At 42.3% G+C, this 12,976-nt stretch overlaps 1 protein-coding gene across 1 annotated transcript in view; it reads left to right on the top strand.

Moving 5' to 3' along the window:
* LOC149336827 (uncharacterized) overlaps positions 1 to 12,976 on the top strand; it is a 51,768-nt gene that overhangs the window by 35,737 nt on the left and 3,055 nt on the right. The gene's annotated exons all lie outside the window — the stretch shown is intronic.

Genomic DNA, 12,976 nt, shown 5'->3' with positions numbered 1-12,976 from the left:
TAGCATCTGGAAGCTTTGCATGCATTAGGGTGCTAAATTAGCTATAATGTTCTTCTGAATCACAATTGGCCTAAGCAAAACATTTAAACAAACAAAGCTTTTCTTAAAGATATACAAAAGAAGAAAAAAACCACCTGAAGGTTTTCTGACGGGTGAAACCAGTGAAATTTGACGCAACACACAAGGGGTAGACAGGAAGGTGTTAAGCGCTTACAGTAGTTGTAAAACCAGCCCTGTCATGCCTGCATCTTCTCCTGTTTTGTGTCTATTTTCGTTGGTTTCAGTCACTAAACACAATTCACCAGCCACACTTCTAAGCAATCTGTAGCTTTTATCAGCTGACAAGAACGTCTGAGGATACATTATTTCATGTAAAATATTAGCCAACTGAAAAAAAAAATGAAACATCTAGAGAGGAAATTAACAGAGCTAGAATACAGGTAATAAGAGGCTCAAAATGTTATATATGAATGAAGCCAAGTCAGTCAAACCAAGGAAACCATAGCAAGGTATTATTTTTATTGCTTAATGTTACTGTTGCATTGAGAGAAGGAAAGCTGTCAAGCAATCATTTTATATTCAAGATAATGTGACAGACAACGCGCTGATGATGGAAGCCAAATTAACAGCCTCCATTTGATGTGTGGTACTCTACAAAGTGGGCTAAAGCAGCAGGTGCCTCCCCTTCTATTTTTATACGTACATATGTACCGATTCCGTCAAGTGTAGCCAAACATTCAAGACATGGGTTTGGCTTTCAGGAGAGGCATCTATAGTTTTTTTTTCTACGGTGTTATGTTCTCGCCTAGCTAAAAAGATTCTATATTTCTTTTGCTCTCCGAGGCTAACCATTACAACAATCAACTTAATAGTAGCAATACTGTCCAGTTCTATGAGGGCTGTTCAATGTCTTTACATATGTACACACTAAATAAAAAGCTTCTTGACTTCCTGCACCACAGCAACACAAACAGCATTTCAATTTACAGTCAACTCTTGATGTGTGTGCACAAAAGGGAAAATATTGGTGCAAACTATGTGAGGTTAAAACAACGGGAGGCTTTTTAATTTGGTACAAATCATGTTGACAGGATCATATGCTTTAGTTCGAACTGACGGGAGTCCACTTTATGCACTGTACGAACAATTTTTTTCATCATCATCTATTCATATTCTTAGAAAAACCACACCTCAGCTGTGCTAATATATGCCTCCTTAGCTGCAGAGCCGGTCCGCTGCACTTGCATTCTGCTGCTGAGCACAAGTTTGAAAGTTTGACATTTTGCCGCGACAGCCACACTTCAAAGGCAAAGATGACAATATGGCCATGAAGAAAGATTTCAGTGCACACTGAAGACGTAGCCAGCCTTTGTGTTTTCTTCTCTGCATCTCTGAGTGTTTCATCACTTCAGCTGTTGTGAATATTCTTTGCTATAATGTATATCAAAATTCATATAATTTAAAGAGTTGTATATGTTCGCCATAAGTGCTCATTAACGCATTTCGATTGATTAAAAACAATGCTAACTTCATGCACTAATTACACTTCGGAAAAGAAGACCGAAAACGCATGCCTATTTTCGGGTTTGCAGCACGCTTTATCGACCTCTGGTTCAAGTTATCACCCTCCAATGAAAAATATTGGCACGTCGTTCGCGTCATCAGAGTTAAAGCTTTCTGCGAGCATGCAGCACTTGCTCCTGGTTTGAACGCCGATTTAATGCACTAAAATGAGGCGAAACAGGGACAAGTGGCCTCTCGTAATGCCAGTGGAGCAATTGGTAGCGGCCTACCTGACTCGTTTTGAAGCGTGACACCGTCAAACATTTCAGGGATAAGATAGACTGGTGATAAATTTAATGAAACGAAGGCAAAAAGGTCAGCCAGAAAGAGTGATATGTGGCCAGCTACTCTGCCACTCTGCAACATTTTGGAGACACAGATTCATTCGAACAAACACCCAGGGGAAACGAGAATAGTTGCACGCCTAGTCGGATGTCACGAAAACGCACCTTAGGCTGCGGAGTCCGCCGCGTACGCGCTTTGAAGTTTGCGCCGCCCGTGACGTTCTCTGTGCACTTGCCTGAAATTTTCTTTACGAGTGGAATTTTCCTCCTTTCTCTCCATAGAGTTATGGATGGAAGATAGGAGCATATCCTTTGAAACGGGGTGGTGGCACTTGCAAGTTACAGCCACGACCTACTGTATGTACAGTAGGTCGTGGTCTCCATGGTCGTGGTTACAGCCTTTGATCCCGAGATTCGTGTTGTCTTTGCGAATCCCTGAGGCTACACTTCACATCGTCATTGCCATCATCCACGGACCGATTCCCGTCATCTCATCGCTCGGGCATAGCGCTCGGGTGTCCACCGAGAAATGCGTCATTTCCTTTCCTCATTTGAACGCTACCTCTTGGTGTTCGGTCAATCGCAGCTGCCGCCGAACAGCTCTGTGATTCAGGAACGCGCAGACACCACGCTGAAGAGCGAGGCAGCGAAGAGCCGGCAGGTATGCCTTTAAAAAATAACATGTCAGGCACGCAATGTAAACAACAGGAGCGCGTGGCCGCCGCACTGCGCTGACTGCTGTCGCCGATATGCGGTGAGATCGGCGGCAAAGGTGCATGTCCAGTAAGCATGGTCAGCTGCTCTTTCCGCTCACACCTCTGATGCCGCTCTTTCTCGTCGGCTGTCGGCGGTACCGCTGCTGGTAGCGCTTTGCGAAGCTTGGACATTCAACGTCACGAGCGCGCCACAAGTTTGACCAATCCCCATAAAGGATAAAAACGCGCAAGAACTTCGAAGCACGTATACGCGACGGACTGTGCAACTTACGGTACGTTTTCTTCTCTGTGATTCTGCCATCGCACGGCAGTAGCGCACCATTGCACCACTGTGCCAGGAGTGGTACTGCGGTCAACTTCAAGAGTTGCCGGTAAATCAAAATGCTGTTTGTGTTGCTCTTGTGCAGGAAGTCAGAAAGCTTTATATGTACTGTATGTGTACTTCATAGAACTCAACAATGTTGCTTTCATTGATTTGGTTGTTGCAATGGTTAGAGTCAGAGCAAAATAAATTTAGAATTTTGTTAGCTAGGAGGGAACACAACGCCGTACAAAAAAAAAAGACTATATATGCCTCCCTTGAAAGCCGAACCAATGTCTTGAACGTTTGACTACACTTGACAGAATCGGTATGTATAAAAATAGAAGAGACGCCTACTGTTTTCTTTGCTCAGTTTCTAGTGTGTGACACATCACATGGAGGAGTTCATTCATATATATCCTTATGAGCCTCTCATTACCTGTATTCTGCTCTGTTCACATTTTTTCTCTAGATGTTAAATTTTTTGTTCAGTTCACTAAATTTTTATATTAAATAATTTATATCTGCGGAGGTTCTTGTCAGCTGATAAAAGCAACAGAACTCTTAGAAGCGTGGCTTCCTGGGTGAGCTGGTAAATTTCGTCTAACGAATGGAACTAGTGAAAACAGAGAGAAAAGAGGAATGCAGGCACGATGGAGCTGGTTTTGCAACAAGTGCACGAGTTGTACGCTCAACACCCTCCCATCTACACTTTCTTCTGTCTTATGTCCATTTTTACTGGTTTCACCCATAAAAAAATATATATATAGTTTTTTTTCTTTTTGTGTATATTTTAAGAAAAGCATACTTGTTTAAATGTTTCGCTCAGGCCAGTTGTCATTCAGAAGAACATTTTAGCTAATCTAGCACCCTAATGGATGCAAAGCTTCCAGATACTATGTTCGCTTCCCAATAACAGCATCAGTGCTCATTGACAGATCTTCAGTCTTTTAAACTCTCCCACCTAAAGCTAAAGTTGAAGGCTGTCCTGGTGGTGGGTCATACAAAGAAAGTTAGATTCAGCGCTGTTTACCCTGCCAGTTTAGAGGCTGTTTTGAGAGGTATGTGACTCGAGGAATTTAGCTCGGCGCAAAATTCCTTACACAAGTGCAACCCAACGGTGAGGCGCATTGGCGATGATGTCGATTGCTGAGGTGTGGATTTAAGGTTTAAATGCGGACTATGGCAACGGCATTGTGTTGTGGTTGAAATGCAGAGACATCCATGTCGTGTGTATTGTAAATGGACATGAAGAGCCCAATCCGGAGCCCTCCACTGCTGCGTTTTTTATAGCCCACGTGCCGCCCCGGAACGTTAAATCTTATGTACCATGCCATGATACAAACATAATCAGAGCTTTGTGTGGAGTTTTAAGGGGTACTCGGATAAGTTTTTTTTTTCTTTTCTGAGTAGAAAGCGGTTGCCTGACTCTTTGTGGATATATGCTGATGCTTGTTTGACTGCCAAAGATGCATTTATTGCTTACAATATTGAATTAAGATATGAGGCATTTTTTTGTCTGTTGCTCAATTCTGGCTTGTGGCATCAAAACCGGAAAGGACACTGTGATCGCTGTCTCAAAGTGAGTGGCATTGTAGACTAGCCTGAGAAATTCGTGGTGAAAAATGGTTGACCTTATCCCAATTTGGTCGTGAGAATAGCCAGGGCTGTCAATACCCCATGAAGGCTATGTTTTCAGTGAACGTAGACTCTTGGTCATTATACTGCAATAATCTGCTGTATAGGCTGTCTTCAGTTTTCCCACAGTTTCCTTTACATGCACTTTGTTAGGGGCCTAACGACTATCGAATTGCATCTGGCGACCACTGAAGATTGGGTGCCTTCTGTGACTCTCGAGAAAGCAGTGAATGAGTGGAGTGCACTCTGTGTGCATTCTAACAAAGGTGCACAGCAGTTGGCAATGCCGTTTCGGCATTTCCTTATCTGCACTGGATTCATATGACTTGGCAACTACTGCCCCCTCGACAGGACTGGGATGAGCAGCAGTACTAACACAATAGATTTAGGGTCCCCATGTCGCATGAAATCCGGAGTCAGCATTGTTGGCTGCGAGGGGAAAATCCGTGAAAAAATCCCCACAGAAGCAAACTAGCTGAGGCATCTCGGTCACATGACATTGTGACATCATCACAACCTGCCTACTGGATTGTTTGTAAACTGCCCACTGCGACAGGTGGCAGTTAAATTAACGATTGGCAGCAAGAGGTTGCTCGGGATACGCAACCTGCACCACTGCGTCAGAGGTGCTCTGAGGACTTCCGGCGATCTGTTAATTGAAAAGAAGATAACCACATATCTGGATATGAACCCACTGAGGCTATGACGTCATACCCTTAAGGCAGAGCTGAAGTGTCCGCTCCAGTTTTTTTGTCTACTTGTGCACATCACCACTGCATTACTATGGATTCAGTGTGCTTCGTGTTCAGAAATTTCGTGGGCTGTAAGGTCATCTCAGAAGCCATGTGTGCATCATACATGCTTGATGCTGCCAAGGCAGGCAGTTGTGGCTTTGATCAGCACGAGCTCATGTGTCATGCCTTTGATGATGTGTTTCAATTAATATGCTAGCATTACTGGCCGTGGTGAACGATTTCAGCAATGTGTGTGTGGCTCTTTTGCATCGCATAAACAGAAAAAATCACAGAAAAAGGATGGACGAGTTGAATTTGAACCCAGGAATTTTTCGTGAGAAGCGAGTGTGAAACCTCATAGCCTTTTTTGCTGTGGCATTATGCATTTGTACTGAACAGTCTCGTCTTATTGGTAAATTGGTAAATGGTTTATTGGGGAAAGGAAATGGCGCAGTATCTATCTGGCATATCTCGGTGTACACCTGAACTGTGTTGTAAGGGAAGGGAGGAAGGTGTTAGTGAAAGAAGAAAGAGAGATAGAGGTGCCAGAGTAATTTCTACCACCTGGGGATCTTTAATGTGCATTGACATTCCACAGGGCACCTTTTGCATTTTACGTAAGCACGCTAAAGATCCACAGGTGGTCGAAATTATCCCACAGACCTCCACTGCGGCACCTCTTGCCCTCTTTCTTCTTTCACTCCCACCTTCCTCAATTCACTTATAGTGCGGTTCAGGTGTCCACAGAGATATGCCAGACAGATAGTGCGCCATTTACTTTCCCCCAAAACCAATTGACCCATTTACCAGTAAGATGAGATTGCTCAGTACAAATGCATATTGCCACAGCAAGAAAGTGAGGAGATAACCCCGTAGTCTTATAAAGTGTGCTGAAACTAGTTCAAACTTAGGAAAATAGAGGATCAATCCAGCACTTGTTCAAAGCCTCACAAATCTATGCTCTCTGCAAAGACTACATTCACTTGAAAATTGCCTAAATTTGCAAACCAAATATTGCACAACCAAACACAAGGAGCATAAAAGAAATGGCAGACTTTGGTAACTCCTCAGATTTACAATGAGCTGCATAACTAGATACAAAAAGAAGGAAATAAAGTGTCTTTCTCTTCTCTATCTGTGCGGTGAAGTGTGAAAAAAAAAATTGTTTGGTTTGGTTTATGGGGTTTAACGTCACAAGAAGGCATGCAATGAAGTCATGGGAAGAGGTGATTTATTTTCTCTTTGTTTTTCAGGTTGAAAGCAGACCTCATATTTCCAACAGAATTCAAGTCTCCTCTCCGGCAGTTTTTGAATAATTTCCAGCCAAGCCATTGTTACTCACCTATACCGTATTTGTTGAATAGTTTGACGAAATGCAATGTTTATCATTGCTGTGTCCGTCCTGACTGCCTTGCTTTTCTTGATGCCTTGCAGTATAGCGAATGATTACTTCAATGTCTGTTGTTGTGTTCACTTCTCTCACTAATTACAATGAAGCAACAGTTTTACTGAAACTCTCTTAATGACCATAATGGGAGTTATTTTCATTTCATCGCACAATTTGTCCTCTGACTAGCTTCTCAGTCACATTAAGTTTGCAGCTTTATTGCGTAAGCTTCCACCAAATACTTGCAGCCTCAGCACTTTGTGGTGAACAGCTCATTTGGTTCTGTGCTGTCTCACTTGCATGCTGTAATTTTGTGCATCTACAGTTATCTTCGATTTAAATGACAGTTTAGAGTAGCTGTTTTATTGCTGTGTTTATAGATGAGGTTACAGTCAGCGCTTCACAGCACAATTCTCACACTTACTCAAGTGCTGTGTATTGCTTTGCTGGGCAGAAGCCACTCAGTGTACTCATACTGCGACTTGCCTCGAATGGCCCACTTTATTGAACCAGCCTGAAACAAAGCTGTTTGGAAACTGCTGGGACACTTTCCAGGTAGCACTTCTGCAGTAAATGTCATTGTTTTCATAACGCCGTTACGTTAATATTTGAACACGAAGACAGTTCCTTTGCTTGGAATCATTGATTTCTTCTCAAAGCAATGAGAGCAGGATTTAAGACTTCTTATTACACCTGGGTGATAATAACAGCAAGATGACGTAACCATTTTTGATTAGCTGCATCGTAGATGACGTTGGATTTGGGAATCCAGTGATCTCTCGTTCTTCAATACTTTTGTAACTCTTCATAGTATACAGAGCAGAGTAAAATGAAAGGCTGTTTTCCATATGCGAGCAGTGTGCAGTCTTAATCATGTTTAATGATAGGCACTATGAAACGTCCCTCTCTTTGAGATACATACATTTTTATTAATTTGTAGTGGGAAGGTGGTTGACATGCATTCTTTTTCAGTGGTTTCCTGGCTTTCTTGCGCCATGCATAACATTTTTTATTCTTGCCTGTGTTTCGAGTGCCTTACCTGAATCAAAGCGAATCTAAATTCTTCAGCGAACACTCTCGGTGTCCCTTCCTTTATTTTGCAGCTGTATTCGCTAATTGTACCATGCAGCCTAGGCTTCTCGCACACTCTTGTGTGTGTGTTGCAAAAGCCTAAACAAACACCATTTCGAAAAAAGATGTTGAGGTGCTCTGCCTAGAGTTGATGCATTTTTTCTTATCATTCTGGTTGTTTTTCAGGCGAAACTTCGGACATTTCTGATGAGATGCAAGTCAATTCTGCAACAGTGACCAACACATTGTTGCCTGCCTTCTGGCCGTGCTGCAACATATTGTATCAGAGACTGTGCGAGCATTCTCTGTAACATTCCCTGCAGGTTTGCAGGCAGTTGCCACAAAATTGTGCTTGTTTTCTGTTCAACAAGTGCATACATACTTTTACTCTTTGTATCACAGAAGTCCCTCTGCAGGCATATCTTGGTTCTTCTGTCCTTCGAACTGCTCCTTAAAGTGCCCTCAGGTTCGCTGAAGTGCATCTTCACACATTGTCATGGAGGTGTGTGTATATGCCAAGGGTACTCTGTAACGAGATGACAAGTGAGGTCAGGTTAATAGGTAACATCAGGGGACTCAGAATTGTGGAATGCACGAGAGCAAGTTTGACTGCTTTATTGCATCATGTCATGGTCCAGCAATGCACTATTCGTACATGGCTGTTGGCCTGCCCATTTCATCTTTGTGGGGGCACTTGTCCAACAGTGCAACATTTTGACTCTAGATTTTATTCGTCTTGTGTAAGTCATGGTGATCATAATTGACTCAAGGCTGTGTGGCTGTCTGCCAGGCTGTTGGCCAAAGCAGCAGTGCAGTTTTGCATTTTTTTAGCCTGCATAGTGCCTGTACATGAGGTTAATTTTGTGAATTATAGTTTGTACTCTTTTTTATTGAATATCTGCAAAAGTTTTTTATGCAGCTGTTTCTTGAGTGTTTTAATAATCTAGATTCATTGAGATGGTTCCGGGTGCTATAGTTATCTAGTGACAGCATTCATTACTTCATGATTCTAACTCATGTCGGAGGCCATAACGGAGATTCTGTAAGTGCATCTACACGCTTGTGTTATGCATGGTCCACTTTGAATCACTATATGATGGTTTTACTTGTGGCTGCTGTTTATTGTAATGTACTGAATGCACAAAGAACAAGCTGGGAAGCACTTTTTGTTATATCGCACAAGAATGACTATCCACAATTGTACTTGGAACCATGATAAACACAATTTCTTGTTTTTGAAATGGCGATCCCAGATTAAAAGTCATTTATTTTGATGAAGCTTTTATGAGGACTTTGCTGGTCTGATCGAAGTTCCACTTTTTCCAGCCAGAAAGAACGCCCTCTTAAGTGTAAATCTGCGCAAAAAGGTAACATGCTTGACATGATGATGCTTTGTCCAAATGATGCTGGCAGCGGATAGTTTAGTACTTGATGAAGTTTACACAGCATACCCACCATTGTGCTCGGTGCCTCCCAAGCTTGCACTACGTTCTTCCCAAGTGGCTAAATAAACCAGATTTCTGGGCTTTAAATCTGTTGGGAAAGGTGGGAGAAGATGTGTTTATTTCAACGAGTATTGCAGTGGTTTTAAATTCTTCACAGTGAAGCAGTGATGATTTATTTGGTGGCTTCCCCATGGCAGTAATTGCTCAGTTCCTGCTCTTTATGTGTGTTTTCTTTATTTACTGCACATGGTGTCTTGGCATTGTAGTTAATAGTTGGTATCGCTGTGTCTGATCTCTCTAAAGGCCCTTGTCAATCTCCGTGTGGCTTGCACTATTTAGTATCTTCGTGTATGCCGTGACTTTGAGTTATTTTAGGTATTCGTTCAGAACATGAAACTCTGCCACTGAAACTCCTGCTGTTATACAGTATTGTGTATGAAACCTTGTGTAAAAATAATTATAGAGAAATACTCTTGTTGCTGACGTGGTTGTTTTCAATTGCTATGACTGTTCAAAACTATTCCACGTCTGCAAGGGCTCACATCTATGGTTTATAATAATTCTCACTTTAATGTACGCCTTACACCTTTTTATTTTATTTTTTTTTCATGTACGGTGTTGACATGGCTAGAAAAGCTGCGTCACAGAGTGCATGAATGACAGCAGCAGCTGAGAGTTCAATTGTTTTCTGCAGGTTCTTGTTTTTTTTGTGCTAAAAAGGCAAGGGGAAATGGTGCTAAAAAAATTGTCTGCCTCCGATGCAACCTGTCAGTGCCTGTGAATTAGGAAGTACTAAATGTGTGCTTCTCTTTTTGTAGTAAGTCGTGCTGTACACTGTGAAAGTCATGCAATGGGATGTAATGTTTAATTTCTGCTCTGCTCAGCTCAGCTGCAATAGCAACAGTGTTTTTTCAGTCATGTACTTGTGATTGGCTGCCCTCGTGATATGAAATGTGTGCCTAGTCTAAAAGAGAACAGCTTTTATTTTAGGCCTGCATGGTATTAATCAAGGCTTGGTTTCTTCGATCATGACAAGATCTGATCAGCTTGAGTTTGAGCATCCTCACCATTTGTCAACTAACCTACAGACTTAGGCCAGCTGTAATCAATGCATTGATGCATACCCTTCATATCTAAGGAGATACATGTATTGTTTCTTTGCGCAGATTTGGTCACGGCTAAGAGTAGCTGCACCTCGTCTCTGCAACAAAATTCGCAAGGATGCGGAAAGTGCTTTCTGTGCCCCGAGTGTGGCTATACTACATTGCGTAAGAATGATTTGAAGAGACACCAGAGAAGCCACACTGGAGAGCGTCCTTACCAGTGCAGCCATTGCAGCAAGGCGTTCACGACGTCAGACAACCTTCTGCAGCACATCCGTATCCATATGGGTGAGAAGCCATACCAGTGTAATCACTGTGGCAAGCGCTTCACACAGAGGGGCACCCTGAAAAAACACCTCCGCGTCCACACAGGCGAGAAGCCATTCCGATGCCATCTATGTCCCCTGGTCTTTGCGCAGAAGGGGAGCCTACGTCACCATGTGCGATCTCTCAAGAGGGCAAATGTGTAGTAGATTTTTTTTTTTTTTAGCAGGTAAGTTTTCGTGGAGGCTGTGCCTGAAGTCCTGTTGGTGCACAGTGTATTCATCTCAAGGCATCTGCTATTGAAATATGTTACAGCATGTTCTGCGAGCATTTATTGGAGAAGTTATTGTCAGCCATTGCGCATTGTAAGAGTGTCAATTTCGTCGTGATGTCTTGATTGAAATGATCCAGAAGGATATTTTGACATTAATCATGTTGACATTATCTGATACATGTTGTAGTATTTGTAGAAAGTATGAGCGGTAACAATATTTTAAGGTTACTGACTAAAGTAACTTGCTATTATTCTGCTCCTGAAATGAGAGCAACACTATTAGATGTGTTTGCAGAATATTAATGTTTTGTTTTGGTTTCAAATTTCCAAAGCAGCATGCTTTTTGCCTCTTGCTTGCCTGTAACGGAAAGAGTAGTTAACAAGCTATTTGTGAAAAGTTTGGCAGACTGTGTACAGTATGTTCTTGGAATGCTTGCATGGTTCAAAATGCTTCCTTTTTTAAAATAAGATGGGAGAAATGTTCATATTTATTTTCTGTTGGATACATCAAGTTTTCCAGGAAATGTGACTCTGGCATTTTTTTCCTTTTTGCTGCTATATAAATTGAATAAATGATCTCGGTCTTGAAATGATACATTTTATTTATTTGTATGTGTTTTGGTGGAAATTCACGATGGTTGCTGAGTTGTCATTATTAATTGTACACTGCACTCTACATTGCATCTCATGGGAGTGAGGGCATGCTTCAGTGTTTCCTGTCATCTGCTGCTTGTTCTTTGCTGTTGAAAATGAAGCTGCTGCACTTGCTGACAGATTTTTCTTTATGTGTCTTTGAATAGTTTTTGCTTCGCCATTTTACATTTTATTTCTTCCTTGGTGATAATTGATGGGCAGTTTTGTGTTATTTGCATCTGTGAACCTTTGCTTCATGCAAAATCCTACATTTACAGCACCTGAGTGGTTGTGCAGCTTTTTTGCGGAAATTTCAGAATAAGTCTTACACTAGCAGCTTTTGGTGATGGTGTTTAACCCGCCGTGGTGGCTCAGTGGTAAGGCGCCCGTCTACCGAGCCAGAGTACCCAGGTTCGAACCCGACCGCGGCGGCCACGTTTCGATAGAGGCGAAACGCAAGAGGCGCCCATGTGCTGTCTGTTGTCAGTGCACGTTAAAGATGCCCAGGTGGTCAAAATTATTCCGGAGGCCTCCACTACAGCACCTCTTTCTCTCTTTCTTCTTTCACTCCTACCTTCCTCCCTTCCTTTACAGCGCGGTTCAGGTGTCCGCGGACACTGCGCCATTTCCTTTCCTCAAAAACCAATCAACCAATTTACGTGTTCTCTTGGTTGTTGGCTTTCCTACATTGCACGCAGTAATATTGTGCAACCATAGAGATTAGATACCATAAAGAGTGTTGGAAGTAATGTTTGTGTTAATTTACTGTGCAAAAATAAAGTATGGTCGGAAACGTAAGTTTAGCACTGCCACCTTTCTTTGTGATGTGGAGCACTCTGCTGTGGATATTGCAGAGGCTGAAAAACAGGATTTGCACTGGGGAAGAAGAACCCGAATTGATCTGGAAGAATAGAGTTTGGACGGTGACTGCTCATCTGGGACCAACGCCTTAGAAATATGCATCTATTAAAGTTGGCTGCTGACCTCTCCAACATGCACAGTGCGGAAGTGGCCTTTTCATTCAATGGACGACTCTTGCAGCATCCAACTGGAAGCCATTGGGGTCAATGAATTGCAGGAGTGACTCACAGAAACCCAAATACTTCATGCCGGGCTGTGTGGCAAATGCACTGAAATTTTGCAGAACTTGCTTAGCAAAACGCGACGAAAGCATATTCAAGGCGCGGCACACCTGAGTTGTCACTTTTCAGACTCCATCCTCAATAACCACTTTCGCTTCGCCTGCAGTTATACCTTATTATTGTGTATGAAACCTTATGTAAGAGTAACGATATAGAAATGCCCTTGTCACTGACATGGTTGGCATCGATGCATGCATTCAATTGCTACGACTGCTAAAACTATTCCATATCTGCAAGGTCTCGCATTTCTACTTTGTTATAGTTCTGACTTTAATTTATGCTTCACACCTTTTCTGTTTGTTGTTTTTCATGTATGGTGTTGACATGGCTTGAATAGCTGCGTTACAGAGTGCATGAATTACAGCAGCAGCTGAAATTTCAGTCGTGCTTTGCAATTTCTTTGTTGTGCTAAAAAAGGCAA

This window comes from Amblyomma mixtum, chromosome 7 (assembly GCF_055824585.1).
Source record: "Amblyomma mixtum isolate Tamu chromosome 7, ASM5582458v1, whole genome shotgun sequence".
Lineage (NCBI taxonomy): Eukaryota > Metazoa > Arthropoda > Arachnida > Ixodida > Ixodidae > Amblyomma > Amblyomma mixtum.
This window is presented reverse-complemented; position numbering and strand designations above follow the sequence as displayed.